We start from the raw sequence: 19001 nt of genomic DNA, 5'->3' as shown, positions 1-19001 counted from the left end.
AACCTTAATGATTGCAGTTTCTGTAGAGTGTTGAGGGTGAAATCCAGATTGCAATGGATCAAGAACAGAGTTTAATGTGAGAAAATGTGATGAACGTGTATATACAAGCCTTTATAGACGTTTTGAGGCAAGGGGGAGTAGGCAAATAGGCCGGTAGTTGGATGGGGATGAGTGATCAAGAGAAGATTTTTTGAATATAGGGGTGATTAGTGCATGTTTAAGGGATGAGGGAAATATACCAGTGCTGAGGGAGAAATTCAAAATATGTGTGATAGGAGTAAGAGCAGGAGAGAGGGAGGGCTGTAGTTGTGAGGGGATGGGATTAAGGGGACAGGTAGTGAGGTTAGAGGAGAATATAAGGGCAGAAACTTCTTCCTCAGTAGTGAGTTTTGAACATCAGTTATCGGTTGCGAGTTTGGAGACTGGTAGTGTGTTGAGATGTTTTCATTTCTGATGAAATCTATTTTGTTGGTGTATTGGTTAGCAAAATTTTGAGCTGAGAAAGAAGTGGGAATAGGAGGTGCGTGTGGGCGAAGAATGGTGTTAAAAGTGGAGAATAGACATTTTGGGTGTGAAGAAAGAGTAGATATAAGAGTAGTAGTAATCCTGCTTGGAGAGGTAAAGGGCAGAATAGTAGGAGTTTAACATGAACTTGTAATGAACAATGGGATTTTCTCCAATGTCGCTCAGCAGTGTGGCAACATCTACGTAGGTAGCGTGTCAGAGGAGTATGCCAGGGCTGAGGATGTGTGTGTGGCTTTTGAGCTATGGTAGGCGGTGCAAAATTGCCAAGGACCGCAGTAAGAGTGGAATTATAGTGACAGATAGATTTGTCAGGACTGGAAAAGCAGGAGATGGAAGAAAGCAGAGGTTTGAGAGAGTTTGAAAGATGTTGCCGATCAAGTTACTTAAAAGCACAGTCTACATTAAAATTGTTATTGTTTAAAAAGATAGATTATGCCTTTACTATCCATTCCCCAGCTGTGCACAACCAACATTGTTTGATTAATATACTTTATAACATTTAAACCTCTAAATTTCTGCCTGATTCAAAGGCTCTATAGACAGCCTCTCAAGTGCATGCTTTTGTATTTGCTTTTCACAACAGGAGACTGCTAGTTCATGTGGGCCATATAGATAACAATGTGTTCACGTCCAAGAAGTTATTTAAGAGTTAAAACAACACAGTACTAACTGCAAGCCAAGAGATAATAAATACAAAGTCATGTGATCAGGGGGCTGTCAGAAGATGCTTAGATACAAGGTAATCACAGAGGTAAAAAGTATATTAATATAGCTGTGTTGGTTGTGCAAAATTGGGGAATGGGTAATAAAGGGATTATCTATCTTTTAAAACAATAAAAATTATATTGTAGACTGTCCCTTTAATGCTCTTGTGGAGTTTGTGTGAGGGTTAAAAGGAGGGAGGGCAGTAGGAAGTGCTGTGATATTACAAGTGAGGAGATGATGGTCAGAAAGAGGAAAGGGGGAATTTGTGAAGTTTGAGGGAGTGAATCGATAGCTGAAAATCAGATCAATGGAGCATCCATATTTGTGAGTGGGAGAGTCGGAACATAGTGACAGGCCGTAAGAGGAAGTGACCTTGAGAAAACATTTTGCAGCAGGGGTAGCGGATTGTTGACAGGATAGTTGAAATCCCCAAGAATGATGGCAAAGATGTCTGAGGAGAGGAAATAAGGCAGCCATGATGCAAAATGATCATGAAATTGAGTCGAGGAGCCAGGAGGCGATATATAATCACAACACATATAGAGAGAGGAAAGAATAAGCTAATCATGTGTGTTTCAAAGGAAGAATATGTGAGAGAAGAGATAAGTTGTATTTGTTGAAAGGTGCAACGAGAGGAAAGTAAAAAACCTACACCACCTCCTTACCTGTTTCCAGGCCTTGTTGTGTGGCTGAAGTGTAGACCCCCATGTGACAGTGCAGCAGGGGAAGCTATGTCTGAGGGAGAGAGACAGGTTTCTGTGAGAGCCAGAAGGTTGAGGGAGTGGGAGATGAAGAGGTCGTGGATAGAAGTGAACTTGTTGCACACAGAGCAAGATTTACAGATTGCACAAGTGAAGGGGGTGTTTTAGTTACAAGAGGAACTTGGATAAGGTTTCCAAAGTTCTGGTGTTTAGGTCAAAGGCAAGGCATACATGGGTGGGTGAGTTTAGGAAGTTGTGGGGGGCCAGGATTGGGGGATATATCACCAGCAGTTATTATGAGTAAGAGTGACATAAGATGATACAGATTTTGCAGTATTGTGTGCCTTGCAATGACCTTCATGAAGGTTGTGGCCATTTTGGAAATATATTTCTTCTAATCACTCTTTCAAGCTCTTTTTAAACAAATTTTCTTTCTGATCACTGTCCCTTTTTCCACCCCTACTGAGTAATAATTGGAATATATAAATATATACACTCACCGGCCACTTTATTAGGTACACCTGTTCAATTGCTTGGTAACACAAATTGCTAATCAGCCAATCACATAGCAGCAACTCAATGCATTTAGGCGTCTAGATGTGGTGAAGAATACTTGCTGAAGTTCAAACCGCGCATCATAATGGGGAAGAAAGGGGATTTAAGTGACTTTGAAAGTGATATGGTTATTGGTGCCAGACAGGCTGGTCTGAGTATTTAAAAAAACTGCTGATCTACTGGGATTTTCACGCACAGCCATCTCTAGGGTTTACAGAGAATGGTCTGAAAGAGAGAAAATATCCAGTGAGCGGCAGATGTGTGGACGAAAATGCCTTGTTGAGGTCAGAGGAGAATGGGCAGACTGGCTCAAGATGATAGAAAGGCAACAGTAACTCAAATAACCACTTGTTACAACCAAGGTATGCAGAATACCATCTCTGAACGCACAACACGTTGAATCTTGAAACAGATTGGCTACAGCAGCAGAAGAAAGCTAAAGAGTATAGTAAAATCAGAACAATGAAAAAACTAATTTAAAATCAAAACTTAGAAAAAAACCTATATCTCACAAGCGCAGAAGATTAACCACAAAAGTGGACATAGGAATGATCCACAGTTATAAATATATATATAGATAATATAAAATATATATATATAAATAATATAAAATGAGTGAATGTTACCAATAAAAAATCAAAAAATGATATGTAATGTTAATAGCCAGAGTGAGATGCCGGTTACACAATAGCTGAAATATAAAAAAAAAAAAATTATTACACAAAACAATATAGGTCGACCTATTGCAAAATATCACAAATTATACACCAATACAATTTTCACAGAAACAAGAAATACAAGTGCAGCAAAGTCTATATGGCTCTGTAGGACACGGCTATTGCATTGCACCCAAAAGAAATCTGTAGTATTCATATGAAAGCCATATTCCAAATTGCAGTCTGTTTTTAAAAGTCTTGTATGTCAATCCACCAGAATTTATGTGAAGGAACAGCTGGTTGTGAAGGGCCGTCCTAGCAGTGATAGTAAGTGATGCTGTGTTCCTATAGACAGAGAGTCCTCTTAGTGTATTATCAGGACCAATACCAAAACGTATATCTGTCAGAGAGCAGGAACCGGCTTCCAATCAGCACAAGCACCGATCGTGCCTTAGACCACCCACGGAGAATTTGCGGGTTAGAGTAGTAAAGCAAAGGCGCTAGGCTATATGAGTATGAAAGTTGCGGCTGAAAACCCAGGTGATGCAGTGCAGTTTCTTTTACAGGTTTAGTATTGATCCAGCAAAACTAAACTTCCAAGACTTTTTCTTAAAAGGGCCAATACTGCCGTTCTCAACAGAAGAGGGTTTATTCCCCTGAAAAATAAAAAGCTCCCGTGCTGGAGCTAAAATTAAAGAGCAACGCGTTTCAAAACCAAAGTTTCTTTCTCAAGCTCTAATGAAAGATGACAGTTTGCTTCCTTTTAAACACAGAACTGACACCTGATCTAATTAATTAACTTCCACCTGATTTTTAAACAGAGTTTTTAACTTCCACCTGATCTTTAAACCTGGGGGTCCATCCGATAAAAATCGTCGCCCGCAAAAGCCGGCGACGCCAATATTTGCGCGGGTTTTGCTATCCTAAGTTACGCGTGTATATTTCTGCCGTCGCCCGTAGTTTTTTGGGCTATAGGCAGGTATACCAAACCCGCGCAGTTTGGTATCCAATATGCAGCGTAAGGACTTACGTGGCGAAAATGGAGAAAACTTACTCCATTTTCACCTCGCCACAAAAAGCAGCCGTAAGAAGCCTTACGCTGACTATTGGAGCCCCGTAACTCCCTAAACTGGCAGCTAAAATAAACCTAACACCTAACGCATGCGCAATGTCTATCTCCCTGTCAACCGCGATCTTCTAAAATAAACCTAACACCTAACGCATGCGCAATGTCTATCTCCCTGTCAACCGCGATCTGCTAAAATAAACCTAACACCTAACGCATGCGCAATGTCTATCTACCTGTCAACCGCGATCCCCCCCCGAAATCCCTAATAAAGTTAATAAACCCTAAACCGCCGCTCCCGGACCCCGCCGCCATCTACATAAACTAACCCCCTACTGTGAGCCCCTAAAACCGCCGCCATCTACCTTATCTATCCCCTAATTAGAACCCCTTACACCGCTGTCATCTACCTTATCTATCCCCTAATCTGACCCCTTACACCGCCGCCACCTATATAAAAATTATTAACCCCTAATCTAATCCCCCTATACCGCCGCCAGCTATATTAATATTATTAACCCCTAATGTAAGCCCCTTACACCGCCGCCATCTCTATTAAAATGATTAACCCCTTATTTAATCTACCTACCCCGCCGCCAGCTATATTATCTATATTAACCCTAAGTATATTATAGTTAATATAGGTATTACATTATATATATTAACTATATTAACCCTAATTATATTAGGGTTAATATAGTTAATATAGTTACTATAGTATTTATATTAACTATATTAACTCTATCTAACCCTAACACCCCTAACTAAATTTATATTAAATTAATCTAATTCATTTATAAACTAAAATATTCCTATTTAAATCTAAATACTTACCTATAAAATAAACCCTAAGATAGCTACAATATAATTAATAATTACATTGTAGCTATGTTAGGGTTAATATTTATTTTACAGGTAAATTGTTAATTATTTTAAGTAGGTATAATAGATATTAAATAGTTATTAACTATTTAATATCTACCTAGTTAAAATAATTACCCAATTACCTGTAAAATAAATCCTAACCTAAGTTACAAATACACCTACACTATCAATAAATTAAATCAACTACAAACATCTATCTAAAAATACAATTAAATTAACTAAACTAAATTACAAAAAAAACAAACACTAAATTACAAAAAATAAAAAAAGATTACAAGATTTTTAAGCTAATTACACCTATTCTAAGCCCCCTAATAAAATAATAAACCCCCAAAATAAAAAAAATTCCCTGCCCTATTCTAAATTAAACAAATTTCAAAGCTCTTTACCTTACCAGCCCTTAAAAGGGCCTTTTGTGGGGCATGCCCCAAAGAATTCAGCTCTTTTGCATACAAATACAATACCCCCCCCCATTACAACCCACCACCCACATACCCCTATTCTAAAACCACCCAAACCCCCCTTAAAAAAGCCTAACACTACCCCCCTGAAGATCTCCCTACCTTGTCTTCACCACACCGGGCCGAACTCCTGATCCGATCCGGGCGATGTCTTCCTCCAAGCGGCAAAGAAGAATTCTTCCTCCGGCGATGTCTTCCTCCAAGCGGCAAAGAAGAATTCTTCCTCCTGCGACGTCTTCCTCCAAGCGGCAGCAAAGTCTTCATTCTTCCGGCGGCATCTTCAATCTTCTTTCTTCGCTCCGCCGCTGCGGAGCATCCATCCCGGCCAACTACTGAACTTGGAATGAGGTACCTTTAAATGACGTCATCCAAAATGGCGTCCGCCGAATTCCGATTGGCTGATAGGATTCTATCAGCCAATCGGAATTAAGTTAAAAAAATCTGATTGGCTGATTGAATCAGCCAATCAGATTCAAGTTCAATCCGATTGGCTGATCCAATCAGCCAATCAGATTGAGCTCGCATTCTATTGGCTGTTCCGATCAGCCAATAGAATGCGAGCTCAATCTGATTGGCTGATTGGATCAGCCAATCGGATTGAACTTGAATCTGATTGGCTGATTCAATCAGCCAATCAGATTTTTTTAACTTAATTCCGATTGGCTGATAGAATCCTATCAGCCAATCGGAATTCGGCGGACGCCATCTTGGATGACGTCATTTAAAGGTACCTCATTCCAAGTTCAGTACGGCTGCTTTTTATTAATTATATTGTAGCTATCTTAGGGTTTATTTTATAGGTAAGTATTTAGATTTAAATAGGAATATTTTAGTTTATAAATGAATTAGATTAATTTAATATAAATTTAGTTAGGGGTGTTAGGGTTAGATAGAGTTAATATAGTTAATATAAATACTATAGTAACTATATTAACTATATTAACCCTAATATAATTAGGGTTAATATAGTTAATATATATAATGTAATACCTATATTAACTATAATATACTTAGGGTTAACATAGATAATATAGCTGGTGGCGGGGTAGGTAGATTAAATTAGGGGTTAATCATTTTAATAGAGATGGCGGCGGTGTAAGGGGCTTACATTGGGGGTTAATAATTTTAATATAGATGGCGGCGGTGTTAGGGGCTCACTTTAGGGGGTTATAGATATAATATAGCTGGCGGCGGGGTACGGGAGCGGCGGTTTAGGGGTTAATAACTTTATTAGGTTGCGGCGGGGTACGGGAGCGGCGGTTTAGGGGTTAATAGCTTTTTTATTGTTAGGATAGTGAGGGGGGATAGCGGATAGAGGGTTAGACAGTGCGGGCTATGTTAGGGAGGCGTGTTAGACTTGTCGGGCTATGTTAGGGAGGCGTGTTAGACAGTGCGGGTGTTTTAGACTTTAGTCAGGTTTTATAGGCGCCGGCAGTTTCTAACGTGCCGCAAGTCACTGGCGACGCCAGAAATTTGTACTTACGCAGATTTCTGGACATCGCTGGTTTGTCAGACTTACGGCACGTTAGCATCTGACGGCGACTTATATGGGATAGCTCGAGTTGCGAGCTGAAACTGCGGGCGACGCCGGTTCCCTCGCTTGCGCCACAAACTGCGATCTATATCGGATCGCGCCCCTGATCTTAAAACAGAGTGCAAATATGCATATATACCTCAATATAAAATATCAAGTGAAAACATCTAATACAAAAATCCATATGATTATAACATTAAACCAAGGGTAATTTGTTTAGAAAATAATAAACAGAAAAAAACATTAAAAACAGAACAGTAAGTATAATACATATATATAATAAAATCCGGCATCTTCACACTGGCATAATACATTAATACAAAAGACTTAAAGTATAATAAATATGTAAAATTATTTTATAAGAATCTATTTTATTTAAAATTATTCTTAAAAAATGACGCCTGATGGAAATCAAACCAACGACCTTTGATATCCAAAAAACCTTTGATATCCAAAAACAATATACCATACCACTACCCCATCTTTCCATATAGGGGTGGATGATTATTTTAGCAAAATAAATACTTTCAGAAAGATAAGTAAAAAAGTGAAAAATACTACAAACACTACGGGAAATGAACCCGGGACCTTTGAGTCCCCAAAATATAGCTCTAACCACTAGGCTATACTTCTTTCAACTAGGGTATTTAAGGTATTTAGAATATTTGAAATATTTATAATCAATATATCAACCAGAATACCTGTGTCTATAGATTTAATCTGCCTCAGTATTTAGATTTAAGGAACCCTTTCCTCAGAGCGGTATATTTAAAATTAGCATATTTAATATATTCAAAATATTCAAAAATCCAAAAATATATACTCAAAAAAGTACTCAGAAATGTCCAAGATTCGATCCTCGGACCTATTGTGTCTAGAACAGACTCCCTAACCACTGTGCTATCTGTTAGGGTCTAACTAAAAGATTCAATAATAAATATATGATAGTTAAGAATATTAATTAAGAATAATTTCATAGCAAAGATAGACCCAGAGGGAACTACTAAAACTTAATACTAAAAACTAAAAAATGCCATTATAAAAAACATCCTAAATCAAAATCTATATTTAAACCTTGTGGTGTAAGGGTTTTTAATTCGAAAATCCATTTCGCTTCTAATTTAAGGATCTCTTTTTGTGTATTAGAACCCCTCCAGTTTGGTTTCACCTTGTCTATTACAGTGTAAGAGAGATGTTTTATATTCCCATTGTTACATATTTTAAAATGTTTGGGGACAGGCAATTCTCTATTTCTTTCTAAATCCATATTTTCAATGGAATTTATATGTTCCCTAATCCTGTCTTTTACAGCCCTTGTGGATTCTCCAATATACTGGGCCCCACAAAAGCATTCTAATAGATAAACAACATTGGAATCTGTGCATCTATACAAATAAATAATTCTTTATTAGTAACATTTGATTTAAAAGTTTTATTCTTTTTTGAATTTTTGCACACTTTACAGCTCAAACAAGGGAAAAAAATGTAATTTTATTTCCCTTTAGATCTTGGTTTCTATTTTTATACTGTCCTATGGTTTTCAAATCATTTGGGGCCAATCTAGTTTTAAGATTCCTACATTTTCTATACACAACTTTTGGAATGTTTGTCAAATAAGGTCCTAAAGTCTCATCTGACCTAAGGACATGCCAATGTCTTTTTAAAATACCTTCTAGTTCTTTATTGTCCACATTAAATTGAGTGATAAATGGAATATTTAAGGCCTCCACATTAACACAAGTACTGTATCCTTAATTATATTAGTGTTATTATCCTCATTCTTTATTATATCTTTCTTCATCAGTAAATTGGCTCTATCTATTTTTAAAGCCTCTGATCTAGTTGATTCTATTAGGTCAGGGTTAAAACCCTTTTGTAGAAATGTATTAACTAAAACATTTGATTGATCAATAAAATCTATCTCTCGTGTACAATTCTTTCTAATGCGTAAAAATTGGCTTTTTGGAATATTCATTTTCCATCTCTCTAGATGGCAACTTTCTACTGGTTTGAAATAAGTTTTTGTTATTAATTTCCCATTTTCCACATATATATTAAGATCTAAGAAATTTATACTGGTATTACTGATCTCGTATGTGAACTTTAAATTCCTATCATTCACGTTCATTCTGGAGAAGAACCATTCCAGTTCTTCTTGAGTACCTCGCCATATAATTAAAATATCGTCAGTATACCTCTTAAAGGAGACCAGATTTGCCCCTAAGTCAGTGGAGTCCAAAAAAATTAACTCCCATAGACCCATAAAAAGATTTGCGTAACTAGGGGCAAATCTGGTCCCCATAGCCGAGCCGCATTCTTGCAGATAATAATTACCATTGAAGTTAAAATAGTTGTGTGATAAAATAAATCTAATACTATTAATAATAAAGTTCTTGTGTTCTATTAATAAACTGGGATCTTTGTCTAGAAAAAAATTTGTGGCTGCTATGCCTAGATCATGTTTGATACAGGTGTATAATGCTGATACATCACAAGTGGCGAGGAGACAATCCTCCTCCCATTCGATGTTTTCTAGTATCCGAAGTACATCAGTCGAGTCTTTTAGATAACTAGGTAGGGCTTTTAGATAATCCTGGAGATATAGATCTATATACTCCGACAGATTAGCAGTAATTGAGTTGATACCGGAAACTATTGGTCTTCCGGGCGGGTTAAGATTATCTTTATGGATTTTTGGTAAACAATACATAAGTGGAATCTTAGGATCTTTGGGAAGCAAATAACCCATTTCTTTATAATTTAAGATACCTAATTCCTTTGCTTCTGTTAGAAGTTTGGTCAACTCGTTTAGAAAATCTCTAGTTGGATCTTTTGTTAAAATTCGATATGTATCCTTATCATTTAGGAGTTGGTAACACATGTCTAAATATTTATCTTTGTCCATTAGGACAATCCCTCCTTTGCCTGCTGGTTTTACCACCACCAAATTGTTATCCTCTAGTTCTTTAATCTCAGATAGTTGGGCCTTAGTCAGATTTGATCTTCTAATTTTACTTCCATCTATGTTTAAATTCTGTATATCATGCGTGACCAATTTTTCAAAAGTTTCAATTGACCCACCTTTTATGTATTTAGGATAGAAGCGAGATTTATCTCTTAAGTTAGTGTGTATGAATGATGATACATTACTTGTTTCTACTTTCACATTAGTACATCTCTCAGAGGGATTGCGAAGAAACCATTTCTTTACTGTCAGGTTTCTTATAAATTTGTGTGCATCAATGAACGCATTAAATTTGTTAATTCTTTGTGTCGGTGCAAAGGAAAATCCCCTATTCAGTACTTCCTTTTGTTTGGTTTTAAGTTCAACTTTGCTCAAATTAAAAATACTACTATTTTCTTCTACTATATTCTTTTTATTTTGACGTTTCTGTGATCCACTCCCTCTTCCTCCCCGTTTTCGGATGCCCTTCTTTTTCTTTGATTTATAAGGGGGGAGTTTGGATTGTCCCCTCTCCAATTTAGCTCTTTCTCTAAAAAATTGCTATTAGAATTCCCTTGATTGCTTGTACTGGGTGTTGGGTCATTTTGGGTGTATTTTATCTCAGGGAAAGTGAGGGGATGGAACCTATTTTTTGTAGTGAACTCCCTTGGAGACTCAAAATTTCTATATTCTCTATTACCTAGGCCGTAATCCGGCCTTGTTTTCCATCTATTGTCATTATATGACTCATTATGCTGTCCTCAGGGTCTATCCTGTTCATTCTGTTGGTTATTTTTGTTATATCTCCAACTATTATCAGATTGTCTATTATACCTCCAATTTCGGTTCGGTTCTAGACACAATAGCTCCAAGGTTCGAATCTTGGACATTTCTGAGTACTTTTTTGAGTATATATTTTTGGATTTTGTAATATTTTGAATATATTAAATATGCTAATTTAAAATATACTGCTCTTAAAAAGGGTTCCTTAAAATCTAAATACTGAGGCAGATTAAATCTATAGACACAGGTATTCTGGTTGATATATTGATTATAAATATTTCAAATATTCTAAATACCCTAGTTGAAAGAAGTATAGCCTAGTGGTTAGAGCTATATTTTGGGGACTCAAAGGTCCCGGGTTTGCCTCCCGTAGTGTTTGTAGTATTTTTCACTTTTTTACTTATCTTTCTGAAAGTATTTATTGTGCTAAAATAATCATCCACCCCTATATGGAAAGATGGTTTAGTGGTATGGTATATTGTTTTTGGATATCAAAGGTTTTTTGGATATCAAAGGTCGTTGGTTTGATTCCCATCAGGCGTCATTTTTTAAGAATAATTTTAAATAAAATAGATTCTTATAAAATAATTTTACATATTTATTATACTTTAAGTCTTTTGTATTAATGTATTATGCCAGTGTGAAGATGCCGGATTTTATTATATATATGTATTATACTTACTGTTCTGTTTTTAATGTTTTTTTCTGTTTATTTTCTAAACAAATTACCCTTGGTTTAATGTTATAATCATATGGATTTTTGTATTAGATGTTTTCACTTGATATTTTATATTGAGGTATATATGCATATTTGCACTCTGTTTTAAGATCAGGTTTAAAGATCAGGTGGAAGTTAAAAACTCTGTTTAAAAATCAGGTGGAAGTTAATTAATTAGATCAGGTGTCAGTTCTGTGTTTAAAAGGAAGCAAACTGTCATCTTTCATTAGACCTTGAGAAAGAAACTTTGGTTTTGAAACGCGTTGCTCTTTAATTTTAGCTCCAGCACGGGAGCTTTTTATTTTTCAGGCGAATAAACCCTCTTCTGTTGAGAACGGCAGTATTGGCCCTTTTAAGAAAAGTTCTTGGAAGTTTAGTTTTGCTGGATCAATACTAAACCTGTAAAAAAAACTGCACTGCATCACCTGGGTTTTCAGCCGCAACTTTCATACTCATATAGCCTAGCGCCTTTGCTTTACTACTCTAACCCGCAAATTCTCCGTGGGTGGTCTAAGGCACGATCGGTGCTTGTGCTGATTGGAAGCCGGTTCCTGCTCTCTGACATGTGAGTACAGATATACGTTTTGGTATTGGTCCTGATAATACACTAAGAGGACTCTCTGTCTATAGGTACACAGCGTCACTTACTATCACTGCTAGGACGGCCCTTCACAACCAGCTGTTCCTTCGCATAAATTCTGGTGGATTGACATACAAGACTTTTAAAAACAGACTGCAATTTGGAATATGGCTTTCATACGAATACTACAGATTTCTTTTGGGTGCAATGCAATAGCCGTGTCCTACAGAGCCATATAGACTTTGCTGCACTTGTATTTCTTGTTTCTGTGAAAATTGTATTTGTGTATAATTTGTGATATTTTGCAATAGGTCGACCTATATTGTTTTGTGTAATAAATTACAATTTTTTATATTTCAGCTATTGTGTAACCGGCATCTCACTCTGGCTATTAACATTACATATCATTTTTTGATTTTTTTATTGGTAACATTCACTCATTTTATATTATTTATATATATATATTATATTATCTATATATATATATATATATATATATTTATAACTGTGGATCATTCCTATGTCCACTTTTGTGGTTAATCTTCTGCGCTTGTGAGATATAGGTTTTTTCTAAGTTTTGATTTTAAATTAGTTTTTTCATTGTTCTGATTTTACTATACTCTTTAGCTTTTTTTTTTAGCGCTCCCTAGTATTTTTATTTATCTGTTGGTTTCTATCATAGTTCTTTAGAGGGTGTCCTATTTTCTAGTTGGAGTTTGAGTATTTATATTTCTTTCATGTAATTAGCAAGAGTCCATGAGCTAGTGACGTATGGGATATACATTCCTACCAGGAGGGGCAAAGTTTCCCAAACCTTAAAATGCCTATAAATACACCCCTCACCACACCCACAATTCAGTTTTACAAACTTTGCCTCCGATGGAGGTGGTGAAGTAAGTTTGTGCTAGATTCTACGTTGATATGCGCTCCGCAGCAAGTTGGAGCCCGGTTTTCCTCTCAGCGTGCAGTGAATGTCAGAGGGATGTGAGGAGAGTATTGCCTATTTGAATGCAGTGATCTCCTTCTACGGGGTCTATTTCATAGGTTCTCTGTTATCGGTCGTAGAGATTCATCTCTTACCTCCCTTTTCAGATCGACGATATACTCTTATATATACCATTACCTCTGCTGATTCTCGTTTCAGTACTGGTTTGGCTATCTGCTATATGTAGATGAGTGTCCTGGGGTAAGTAAGTCTTATTTTCTGTGACACTCCTAGCTATGGTTGGGCACTTTGTTTATAAAGTTCTAAATATATGTATTCAAACATTTATTTGCCTTGACTCAGAATGTTCAACTTTCCTTATTTTCAGACAGTCAGTTTCATATTTGGGATAATGCATTTTAATTTAACATTTTTTACCTTAAAATTTGACTTTTTCCCTGTGGGCTGTTAGGCTCGCGGGGGCTGAAAATGCTTCATTTTATTGCGTCATTCTTGGCGCGGACTTTTTTGGCGCAAAAATTCTATTTCCGTTTCCGGCGTCATACGTGTCGCCGGAGGTTGCGTCATTCTTTGACGTTATTTTGCGCCAAAGATGTCGGCGTTCCGGATGTGGCGTCATTTTTGGCGCCAAAAAGCATTTAGGCGCCAAATAATGTGGGCGTCTTATTTGGCGCGAAAAAATATGGGCGTCACTTTTGTCTCCACATTATTTAAGTCTCATTTTTTATTGCTTCTGGTTGCTAGAAGCTTGTTCTTTGGCATTTTTTCCCATTCCTGAAACTGTCATTTAAGGAATTTGATCAATTTTGCTTTATATGTTGTTTTTTTCTTTTACATATTGCAAGATGTTCCACGTTGCAACTGAGTCAGAAGATACTTCAGGAAAATCACTGCACAATGCTGGAGCTACCAAGCTAAGTGTATCTGCTATAAACTTTTGGTATCTGTTTCTCCAGCTGTTATTTGTATTGCATGTCATGTCAAACTTATTAATGCAGATAAAATTTCCTTTAGTACTGTTACATTACCTGTTGCTGTTCCGTCAACATCTAATTTTCAGAGTGTTCCTGATAACATAAGAGATTTTATTTTTAAATCCATTAAGAAGGCTATGTCTGTTATTTTTCCTTCTAGTATACATAAAAGTCTTTTAAAACTTCTCTTTTTTTCAGATGAATTTTTAAATGAACATCATCATTCTGATACTGATAATGGTTCTTCTGGTTCTGAGGTTTCTGTCTCAGAGGTTGATGCTGATAAATCTTTGTATTTGTTCAAGATGGAATTTATTCGTTCTTTACTTAAAGAAGTGTTATTTGCATTAGAAATAGAGGATTCTGGTCCTCTTGATACTAAATGTAAACGTTTAAATAAGGTTTTTAAATCTCCTGTAGTTATTCCAGAAGTGTTTTATCTCCCTGATGCTATTTCTGAAGTAATTTCCAGGGAATGGAATAATTTGGGTAATTTATTTACTCCTTCTAGACGTTTAAGCAAATTATATCCTGTGCCATCTGACAGATTAGAGTTTTTTGGGACAAAAATCCCTAAGGTTATGGGGCTGTCTCTACTCCTGCTAATGTACTACTATTCCTACGGCAGATAGTACTTCATTTAAGGATCCTTTAGATAGGAAAATTGATTCCTTTCTAAGAAAAGCTTACTTATGTTCAGGTAATCTTCTTAGACCTGCTATATTTTTAGCGGATGTTGCTGCAGCTTCAACTTTTTGGTTAGAAGCTTTAGCGCAACAAGTAACAGATCATAATTTTATAGCATTATTTTTATTCTATAACATGCTAATAATTTTATTGGTGATACCATCTTTTGATATCATTAGAGTTGATGTCAGGTATATGTCTCTAGCTATTTTAGCTAGAATAGCTTTATGGATTAAACTTGGAATGCTGACATGTCTTCTAAGTCAACTTTGCTTTCCCTTTCTTTCCAGGGTAAATAATCAGTTTCGTTCCTTTCCTCACAAGGAACAAAAGCCTGATCCTTCATCCTCAGGAGCGGTATCAGTTTGGAAACTATTTCCAGTTTGGAATATATCCAAGCCTTATAGAAACCTATAGCCAGCTCCTAAGTACCTATGAAGGTGCGGCCCTTATTCCAGCTCAGCTGGTATGGGGCAGATTACGTTTTCTTCAAATAAATTTGGATCAATTCCGTTCTTAATCTCTGGTTTCAGAAACATTGTTTCAGAAAGGTACAGAATTGGCTTCAAGTTAAGGCCTCCTGCTAAGAGATTCTTTTCTTTCCCGTGTCCCAGTTAACACAGCAAAGGCTCAGCATTTCTGAAATGTGTTTCAGATCTAGAGTTGGCTGGAGTATTTATGCCAGTTCCAGTTCTGGAACAGGGGCTGGGGTCTTATTTTATCTCTTCATTGTACCAAAGAAGGTCAATTCCTTCAGACCAGTTCCGGATCTATCATTATTGAATCATTATGTTAGGATACCAACATTCAAGATGGTTACTGTAGGACTATCCTGCCTTTTGTTTAGCAAGGGCATTATATGTCTACAATAGATTTACAGGATGTGTATCTACATATTCCGATTCATCTAGATCACTTTTAGTGTCTGAGATTCTCTTTTTAGACAAGCATTACCAGTTTTGTGGCTCTACCGTTTGGCTTAGCCTCAGTTCCAAGAATTTTTTTCAAAGGTTCTCGGTGCCCTTCTTTCTGTAATCAGAGAATAGGGTTTTGGTATTTCCTTATTTGGACGATATCTTGGTATTTGCTCAGTCTTCTCATTTTCGAAGAATCTCATACGAATCGACTTGTGTTGTTTCTTCAAGTTCATGGTTGGAGGATCAATTTACCAATCAGTTCATTGATTCCTCAGACAAGGGTAACCTTTTTAGGTTTCTAGATAAATTCAGTGTCTATGACTCTGTCCTTGTCAGACAAGAGAAGTTTAACATTGATATCAGCTTGTCAAAACCTTCAGTCACAATCATTCCCTTTGGTAGCCTTATGCATGGAAATGTTGGGTCTTAGGACTGCCGCATCAGATGCGATCTCCTTTGCTCGTTTTCACATGCGACCTCTTCAGCTCTGTATGCTGAACCAATGGTGCAGGGATTACTCAAAGATATCTCAATTAATATCTTTAAACCGATTTTACAACACTCTCTGACATGGTGGACAGATCACCATCGTTTAGTTCAGGGGGCTTCTTTGTTCTTCCGACCTGGACTATAATCTCAACAGATGCAAGTCTTACAGGTTGGGGAGCTGTGTGGGGGTATCTGACGGCACAAGGGGTTTGGGAATCTCAGGAGGTGAGATTTCCGATCAATATTTTTGAACTCCGTGCAATTTTCAGAGCTCTTCAGTCTTGGCCTCTTCTGAAGAGAGAGTTGTTCATTTGTTTTCAGATAGACAATGTCACAACTGTGGCATACATCAATCATCAAGGAGGGACTCACAGTCCTCTGGCTATGAAAGAAGTATCTCGAATTTTGGTTTGGGCGGAATCCAGCTCCTGTCTAATCTCTGCGGTTCATATCCCAGGTATGGACAATTGGAAAGCGGATTATCTCAGTCGTCAAACGTTGCATCCGGGCGAATGGTCTCTTCACCCAGAGGTATTTCTTCAGATTGTTCAAATGTAGGAACTTCCAGAAATAGATCTGATGGCTTCTCATCTAAACAAGAAACTTCCCAGGTATCTGTCCAGATCCCGGGATCCTCAGGCGGAGGCAGTGGATGCATTATCACTTCCTTGGAAGTATCATCCTCCCTATATCTTTCCGCCTCTAGTTCTTCTTCCAAGAGTAACCTCCAAGATTCTGAAGGAATGCTCGTTTGTTCTGCTGGTAGCTCCGGCATGGCCTTACAGGTTTTGGTATGCGGATCTTGTCCGGATGGCCTCTTGCCAACCGTGGACTCTTCCGTTAAGACCAGACTTTTTGTCTCAAGGTCCTTTTTTTCCATCAGGATCTGAAATCCTTAAATTTAAAGGTATGGCGATTGAACGCTTGATTCTTGGTCAAAGAGGTTTCTCTGACTCTGTGATTAATACTATGTTACAGGCTCGTACATCTGTATCCAGAGAGATATATTATAGAGTCTGGAAGACTTATATTTCTTGGTGTCTTTCTCATCATTTTTCTTGGCATTCTTTTAGAATACCGAGAATATTACAGTATTCTTCAGGATGGTTTAGATAAGGGTTTGTCCGCAAGTTCCTTGAAAGGTCAAATCTCTGCTCTTTCTGTTCTTTTTCACAGAAAGATTGCTATTCTTCCTGATATTCATTGTTTTGTACAAGCTTTGGTTCGTATAAAGCCTGTCATTAAGTCAATTTCTCCTCCTTGGAGTTTGAATTTGGTTCTGGGGGCTCTTCAAGCTCCTCCATTTGAACCTATGCATTCATTGGATATTAAATTACTTTCTTGGAAAGTTTTTTGTTCCTTTTGGCCATCTCTTCTGCCAAAAGAGTTTCTGAATTATCTGCTCTTTCTTGTGAGTCTCCTTTTCTGATTTTTCATCAGGATAAGGCGGTGTTGCGAACTTCTTTTGAATTTTTACCTAAAGTTGTGAATTCCAACAACATTAGTAGAGAAATTGTGGTTCCTTCATTATGTCCTAATCCTAAGAATTCTAAGGAGAAATCGTTGCATTCTTTGGATGTTGCTAGAGCTTTGAAATATTATGTTGAAGCTACGAAATCTTTTCGTAAGACTTCTAGTCTATTTGTTATTTTTTCCGGTTCTAGAAAAGGCCAGAAAGCTTCTGCCATTTCTTTGGCATCTTGGTTGAAATCTTTAATTCATCTTGCCTATGTTGAGTCGGGTAAAACTCCGCCTCAGAGAATTACAGCTCATTCTACTAGGTCAGTTTCTACTTCCTGGGCGTTTAGGAATGAAGCTTCGGTTGACCAGATCTGCAAAGCAGCGACTTGGTCCTCTTTGCATACTTTTACTAAATTCTACCATTTTGATGTATTTTCTTCTTCTGAAGCAGTTTTTTGGTAGAAAAGTACTTCAGGCAGCGGTTTCAGTTTGAATCTTCTGCTTATGTTTTTCATTAAACTTTATTTTGGGTGTGGATTATTTTCAGCAGGAATTGGCTGTCTTTATTTTATCCCTCCCTCTCTAGTGACTCTTGTGTGGAAAGATCCACTTCTTGGGTAGTCATTATCCCATACGTCACTAGCTCATGGACTCTTGCTAATTACATGAAAGAAAACATAATTTATGTAAGAACTTACCTGATAAATTCATTTCTTTCATATTAGCAAGAGTCCATGATGCCCGCCCTTTTTTTGTGGTGGTTATGATTTTGTATAAAGCACAATTATTCCAATTCCTTATTTTATATGCTTTCGCACTTTTTTCTTATCACCCCACTTCTTGGCTATTCGTTAAACTGAATTGTGGGTGTGGTGAGGGGTGTATTTATAGGCATTTTAAGGTTTGGGAAACTTTGCCCCTCCTGGTAGGAATGTATATCCCATACGTCACTAGCTCATGGACTCTTGCTAATATGAAAGAAATGAATTTATCAGGTAAGTTCTTACATAAATTATGTTTTATTGGCGCTGGTCACTATATTCTATAATTACAGCAGCAGAAGACCACACCGGGTGCCACTCCTGTCAACTAAGAACAGGAAATTGAGGCTACAATTCGCACAGGCTCACCAAATTGGACAATAGAAGATTGTGAAAACGTTGCCTGGTCTGATGAGTCTCGATTTCAGCTGCAACATTCAGATGTTAGGGTCAGAATTTGGCGTAACAACATGAAAGCATGGATCCATCCTGCCTTGTATCAACGGTTCAGGCTGGTGGTGGTGTTGTAATGGTGTGGGGGATAATTCTTGGCAGACTTTGAAACTCTTAGTATTATATTATTGTTATTATATTATATACTTTATTTATGAAGCGCCAACATATTCCGCAGCGCTCTCTATGGATACAATTCA

This window comes from Bombina bombina, chromosome 1 (assembly GCF_027579735.1).
Source record: "Bombina bombina isolate aBomBom1 chromosome 1, aBomBom1.pri, whole genome shotgun sequence".
Lineage (NCBI taxonomy): Eukaryota > Metazoa > Chordata > Amphibia > Anura > Bombinatoridae > Bombina > Bombina bombina.
The sequence above is the reverse complement of the archived record's forward strand: the minus strand, read 5'-3'. Positions refer to the sequence as shown.